The sequence below is a fragment of the Orbicella faveolata genome, unplaced genomic scaffold, assembly GCF_042242905.1.
Source record: "Orbicella faveolata isolate gen_17 unplaced genomic scaffold, um_ofav_v1 contig_36, whole genome shotgun sequence".
Taxonomy (NCBI): Eukaryota; Metazoa; Cnidaria; class Anthozoa; order Scleractinia; family Merulinidae; genus Orbicella; species Orbicella faveolata.
The window spans coordinates 2324837-2332817 of record NW_028301565.1 but is presented as its reverse complement, the minus strand read 5'-3'; positions in this window follow the sequence as shown (position 1 = coordinate 2332817).

Genomic DNA, 7981 nt, shown 5'->3' with positions numbered 1-7981 from the left:
ATTTGGACGTCTTTTGTGATCTATTAATGAACACAGTGAACAGATACAAGGGGACATGGATTAATTTTATTTACACTAATGAAATACCAGGTGAGCTTTCGACCGAAAACATGATATCTTCACACGTGAAAATAACATGCTATTTTCACGTATGAAAAGATCACCGTCGCTATAGTTACATAATAAATCCCTTAAATTGAACTTAAATGTGTTGATGTATGATCGAAACATCATGGGATCTTTCTCGGAAATCTTCGTTTATCTTCGTTTATCTCCGGAAAATTTCGGAAATGTTCGGAAAAGTTTGTCTGGCCTTCGGAAATGTTCTCGAGAATGCTCGAAAATTTTCGACTTCCATATCTACGCGCGCCCATGTATTATTCTCTATATACGCAATAAAGAAAGAAAAAATGATAATGACGTCATCTATGAGTCTTTCCTCCAATTGATCATAAGTAAGAGCCACTTTTAACATGCGAGAATAGTTCAACTTTTATATGATAAGGAAATACATACCTCTCTACGTGACTTATTATTTTGCTTCTTTCACTTTAGCAGTGTATTTAACGTGGTACCAAGTGGTCGTCAAGACTGGAAATATTGAAGCCGCCGGCACAGATGCTTACGTGTATATAGTGATCAACGGAACAACAGGATACATAGAGAAAATACTTGATGACGCAAATGATAATTTTGAGAAAGGAAGGTAAATAGGTTTGGCAGTTTTAAAGCACTGAACCTGCTCCTTAATATTAAGAAGGGATGTGGCTCTTCGTGACCAAGCCTGTCACACACATTGCACCTTATAGTGTCAGCACCCGAGTTGTGTTCACTCATCCACCTGTCGGGTATTTAGGTGTTCCTGCGCTGGTGCAAAACCGGTAGGCGGCTACGAGCCTTAGCAACCTTATTTTATATATATTTATAATATAGATAGATGGGAAACTCGAGAAATGTTGAAAACATTCGCCTGCGGCTCGTGTTTTTTACATTTCTCTCGTGTTTTATCACAGTGTAATACACGGCTTAGGCTTCCTTACTTGTTAAAGGAAAAGATCACTCCAAAAGCAGTGTATTTTTTGTCAACAGTAATAAAAACTTGTACTAAGTTTAGCCACTCACCGAAGTTTCAGCCTCTAAAGTGCAGGTTTTCGTTATGAAATTCGTCTCCAAAGAAGCCCAAAATTCGAACATCGTTGCTACCATTTCGAATAGTACTCAGCAGCCAGGCCGCGTTTTCGTGACGTCATTCCGTCCGAAGGATTTTGTCCGACTGGCTTCCAACAAGCCTTTTAACTACCACTCTGGTTATGGTTGCTCTTGAGCCATATTATTTTGAGCCAAACATGCCCCAAACTCCGAAATGATAGCGTTGAAGATAGTCAAGTGGATAATGACTTGGAAAAAGTAGATTTTGCTCACCTTGTGAAGGATGCCAAGTCAGTTGCAGGTTTTCCTCCTTCCCGCCAATTTCGGCTCGGACGGAATGACGTCACATAAACACGACCTAACTGCCAAGACAGTTTCAAAATGGCGGCCTCCGAAGTCGCTTCTTTCGAGACGAATTTCTTCAGGATAGCGGGCACTTCAGAGGCTGAAACTTCGGTGAGTGGAAAAGCTGAATGCTTACTTGCTATAGGCGAAGACAAAAAAAGTAAGCTTTCTGGAATGACCTTCTCCTTTAAATATATATCTAAGCTAATTCGCAAAAACATGCCCGCTAGGTTTTCGCCTGGCCTATCTGTTGGTGGCTTGCTGGGGACCAGCTGTCAAAAGAAGGGGGGAGGGGAGGGTGTCTTTTACTGACACCTCCAACCAGCTAGAATTTGAGTTTTCAGTGTTAAATAAGCTTGATGTTGACTGTGTTTCTGGGTATTTTACTCAGTAGTTTGACCTTGTTTGAGGCTTCTGTGTTGACATGGCACTCTGCTGGAGTGGTCCATGCCAAGTGCATGCGTGATTGGCCAATCTCCTAGCCAGGGGGATGGTCAGAGGACTTCTGGCCGCTGGGACTGTCTTTGAGTCAATGCGGGCATGTTTTTGCGAATTCGGTTAGATATATATGAATATATAATCCTTATCACCATTATTCAGGTAGGTAGGTAGGTAGGTAAAACTTTATTTATGCAGGGTGGCCCATTCAGCACAGTGGCTGGTATCCAGAGGGGCCCTGCTAAATACAATTTCTAAAAATATAAAACGTCTAATAGTGTAAAATAATTATAAAAATAGAGTTAAAAAAAATACTAACGTCTAGTAGTTGAAATAGTTATATAAAAAGAGTTTAAAAAATTGAAACGAGTTACAAGCATGAACTGGTAGGGAAAAAAATATATATCATAAATTAGGTGCTATAAATAAAATGGGCTTTGACAAGATTTTTAAAAGAGGAGAGTGATACAGCTTGTTGGATTTTACAAGGTAAATTGAAAGTACTGTAGCACAAAGTAAAGTCAGTAATCAAGCGTATCCTGGTGTACACGATGCGTGCGTTGATTCAGACAAGCAAAGGGCTGTGGAAATGTGGTTTTGGTACGTCATAGTTTTTCCACGCTATTTGATGGACCAATCAACAGTGATTGCTCTCCTCATGCCACTCGCCGAATTTTACAGAGTCTGAAAGACCTGTAGCCCGAATTTCCAATACTTTGTACTTGTTGAACTCAATCAGCGCACGCATCGTGTACACCAGGATACGCTTGATTACTGACTTTACTGATCCTTTGGTAACAGATTCCTCCGACTCCTTTTGTGTCTACAGTTCCTTCTCTCTTTTCTTGAGTACAGGTAGATAAAGTCTGCATGCGAGCCAAGTGGCTCATCAGAACGGCTGTTATCCAGGTTTCAGTAGCATGAAGCGACTACGAGTATTCTACTCCCCCCTGGACGGGATGCTAGTCCATCGCAGGGTTACCCCCCAACATTAAGTTCGCCGTTACCCATTTATATACCTGGGTGGAGAGAGGCACTGTGAGAGTAAAGTGTCTTACCCAAGAACACCGGCCAGGGCTCGAACCCGGACCGCTCGCTCCGGGGTTGAGCGCACTAACCATGAGGCTACGGCGCCTCCCTCTTTTCTTGAGTAAACAACACTTATTCTTACATAAGCAATTTTCAAATCATATAGCATGACAAAGAAAACCGTTACGATCAAACTCTCACTTTCCATCAAAGGAATCATTTTACAAACAAAGCACTTCAGCGATATTTCGCTCTGGCGCCAGTTCAAATAACTGGAGGTTACGCAAAGAGACTTAGAAAATGGACTTAAATAAGAAACACAACGCGATCAAAATCAGCTCAAATTCCTGTTGATTAAATTGAAAGAGCGCAGCTGCTTCTCCTGCATTATTGGCCAAACCAGTTGGGGTTCTGTGGCTGAAAAACATTTCCAGGTACGGTTGCAGGTTAACGGCTGCACATATGCCATCGCGTGGGTTGTACCGCAGAAACAACCTAAGTTCCCTTATCCGCGCTCCTCTGGAAAACCTGGTGGAAAACCGAGCACGAATGCAGTGAGCAAGTCGTCTCGGTATTTATTGCAGGGCTACTTCATAATCTGAAATCTTTTTCTCGATTGCCTCCCTTACGCGGCGTTTGAACGTGTTGCTTTCCGTGGCAAGCACTTTCGTTTGGCTGGAATCCTCTGAATGTCCCGTGAGCTGTCTATGTTCATGACTGAGCTGATGAATTCCTCGAAAGATATATATTTACTCGAGCTTTTAATAAACGAGAAGTTTCGCCATGGATGTGATCATCGGACTGTTCCACACTTTTTAAGGTTTTCTGTTTTATCCTTAACGCGAACTAGTTGTGATCTTAAGGAATTGAAAGGTTTGTGGACAAGTATGATATCGTGTGATTTAAATGCTCTTTGTGAGGGAGACGTTGTCAGAAAATTTAGGTACTTAAGGTGGTGTCCACTTAATAGAGAGTGTTCGTTTAATATGCGGTCCGCTTAATACAGGTTTCACTCTAGCTTGTTTGAGTGCAATGTGATATTTGCTCGATGTCAGATATACCTTTTTTTTCAGTGAAGACATCTTTATTTTCCAAGGCAAGGACTGCACTGGAGCGCTACGAAGTGTGAGCATCAAGCGTGACAACAGTGGACAGTACTCTCACTGGTATCTCGAGACGGTAAACGATTGAGCAATGCTAGATTCTACAGGCAGTTGGTATCAGTACCACCTGCTTTAATATTTTCTTAATAGATCGAACAAATAGCCAGGGGACTGCAAGCGAAGTGAAGATCGAAACAAAGAGAATCCGGGGCTAGTAGAAAACTACGCGAGTGGGGAGATCGTGTTGAAAAGGAAAAAAAGAAAAAAGATTCCCTGTTTCTCAAAAATTGGACTTGAAACATAACATTGGCCCCAGGCTAACAGGATTTGCATAAATAGTTATGTTTTCTACCCATTGCGATTTATTACAGCAACAAGAAAGTGACGACATCCAGAAAAAAAGTGATTGTGATGAGGCGACGGTGCAAGCTTGACAGAGAAGTTATCGGTTCACGAGATATCTGGGTCAGAAAACGCATTTTAAGGGTAACATGATGGTCACGTGAAACTGAAAGACGCCCGACAAACAGCAAGCAGGAAAAAAGTAACGTTGCGATTGCGAAAGTCATCATGTCGTTATGAGCTCGAGATTCCTATTTGAAAAGAGAGTGTTTCTGTCGAGAAACCATCTGCTGATGAAATTTGATGATCTTAAAAGAAATATTTGCCCGAGAAACGAAGTTTTGAGGATAAATATGTTAATTTTAAGAACATCAATTTCTAAGGGGCAACTATCAGCCCGATAGTTCCGAAGTATAAGCACTTTATTGTCTTTATTTTCACCACTAAGTTTTCTTTGGCGCGCCAGTTCAAAAATCATATTAAATCATCTTCAACTTTTTTAGATGAAAGGGGTGAAAGCCAAAGGTAAAATTTTAAAAAGAAAGCAGACAAAAAACTCACTTGGTGCAATTTCAGTTTTTTCCTATCTGTTCTATAAGCCCGCTTGATTAAAGAAAAATTCTCACGGACGACCATTGTCCATCCGGGTATTTTCCTTGGACGGGCCCTATGGGCTGATAGTGTCTCTCCGCCGATGAGCACTATCGCATCACGTGATCAGTTTAAACCAATAAGAATCGGAGAAAATTTAGTGCTGCACTATAACACGTGACAGTTTACGGGAGCGCGTTAACAGAATAAATAGTGAATAGCGTAGCCAATAAACGAACGATATTCGTGATAAAACGCTGGTAGATTTATACTAATTTGGGTTACGAGACTAAGAGAGAGTTCAGAGACTTCTAAATTAGTAGAATAAGTTTATTAATTTGTATTGACTGTATTGATCAGTTAGGGCTTATGGACTGCACTCGTCCTGTTATTCCAGATTTCGGTTGCGAGGAGCTTCAGCGAGGATGGCTTTAAAGAAGGCCTGGAGAATGCGTATGGTATTCAGTGTTACCTCAATGACTGGGTTGATGCACACAAGTGGATACAACTAAAAAATGAATAATGCATTCACTAAGGATTGACCGCCGGTAAGAACTTTGTTAACACTTGAACACCAAAAGACATGTGACTGACGAATGTCGCAAAGGGCAGAATTCCCATGTTACAGAAAAATGGGACTGCGATAACGTTTTACCTCAACGTCAGTCGACCCTATTTTTCCTTAGTCTATTGTGTGTAATGCGAGACTAAGTGCGATAGGAAAAATGGCTGCCGCGTCACGTTCCACGAACTAATTAAGAAAAGAGGCCAAAAAGAAGGTCTGATCGTAATCGATCATTATGTGAAATGTACAAAATAGGTTTTAAATCTGTCCTCCATGCGCCTGAGGGAGGGCCGGGGCACGCGTGATGAAGGTGCGATTTGAACAAGCTGAAAAGCTGTAACTACACTCTGAAACATTGTATCGTAGAAATCATGCATTTATCAAAGTTTTCTTTTGTTTGCTTCCAGAAAGACTTCAATATCCCTTACTGTTTGAGTAGACTCTTTTTTGTGGTGTTCTGCATGCATAGAGATCAGTTTTTATTCACAGAGTTGTAGATGTATGGTGCTGGGATTACACTTAATAAATATGAAGTTACCTCAGCTGTTTGAGCAGAATTTTCCTAAAAGTTGTCTGCACAACCTCGACTTGGCGTGAGTATCTTACTTAGAAACTGCCCATCACGCCGATGTGGGTGTGGCACCTACGGCAGCAACGAAGTCTTTCCATGCGTGCCTATCTTTAGGCCTCTAGCCAGTCTTTCAATGGTGCTTCCGCCATAATTGAGCCCCGTTAGTTCCCATGATATGAATAAACCAGGATCCAAAAATTGGGCGTGTGAGCTAGCGCCTGCTGTGGTCAGAAAAGTTCCACATACAAGTATACAAGCATAAAAAATAATATATAGATTTAGCCAAACCTAAAAGCAGAGCTCCTGGGCCGGGCTGTTCAAAGCCTGATTACTGCGCCTTTCGCCTTCAACAACATGCGGACTCTAAAATTCAAAGCTCAACCGACAAATGCGCTTTTCGCTACCGTCAATCAAATTTTCGGCGGCTCTTACCAGCTTCCAGCTACTGCCGAGCACTGTTTCGTTGTTTGAACTGTACTCAACGATTTGATTACCACGCGTTCGGCAGTAGGCGACAGCTGGGAGGAACCGCAGAACATTTGATTGACGGTATTTTTATTTACTTGCATTATTAAAACTCGAATTCTTGGTATCATTTGGCCTTGTATATTGATAATAATGATAATGACATGACTTTTTTCAGGAATATTGTTTATTTGCGCTCTTGTAGTGTCAGTTGCTTAACAAGCTCCCCAGCAAATTAAGGTTGGCTACCAGCATTAATGTTTTCAAAAGGAACATACGTAAGATGAACCTGAAAACTCTACTGGACGAGGGATGAAGTAGCTGCAATTTCTACAATAATTAATTTTAATGCCTTTATTTTTATGCAACTTGTAAATAGACAATTTTTCAAAAATTATTACCAAGTTTTGTAACTTGTAAATAGACTAATTTTTAAGTTATTCTTAGGTTTCATAATTTCTTTTTAAGTAGGTGTTCTCTATTAGTAGAGGGTTATCCCTCGGCTTAACATTCTCGACACACAAATAAAGTTATTAATGTTATCATTATCATTGTCATTATCATTATCATTATCATTATTATTATTATTGGTAATAGGAGTAATAAGTAAAAGTTCCATTTGAAAAAGAGCTTTTAATATTCATTTTTAAATATCATAATTGAACATACGGAGAATAGCTTGCAAAATGGCCGTTAAGTTTTTTTCCAAATAGTCACCGAAGACAAAACCTCAATTTTACAAAGTTACTCTCTTTAACTGGTTACTATAGTGATTGTAATCAATGTTGTGATTGGTGGATTTAGTGAAGAGGACTTAAAGTGATTGGCTTATGTTACTGTCGGATTACAACTTTGCAGATTAATTAGAGCAAAAGCATAGCAGCTTATGCACCAATCACATTTGAGGACATTGTAATTGTTATGATTATTATTACTACTACAAGGGCGCAAATAAACAATATTCCCTCAAAGTCATGTTACGTTATTAACTTATTGACGCTTATCAAAACAAGGTATCCGCCTACTAGTATCACGTGACAATATCGCAGGCTCCGTTTAGAGCTCATCGAGATCACGTGCTTTGTTTTAGTTGACCGCTGACCAAGTGCCTGATTTCGATTGTATCGCGGGCTCCTGTCAGGTTAACTTGTTGTGATCAGGCACCCGCGTTTCTCGAAGGTCCCGAAAAGTTTTTGCACCCGGAAAACCATAGCAAAATCTCAAACCTCATGATTACAGAGCTGTTTTAGGTTCCCTTCATACAAAAAGTTTCAGGCGCATACACTTCTCCGCTTTTAGACACAGATGAACTAAACATGGCTTTACGGGCCCAAAAAGTTTCCGGGGCTTTCGAAAAGCAGGCCCCAGGGCCGGGTTGTTCCG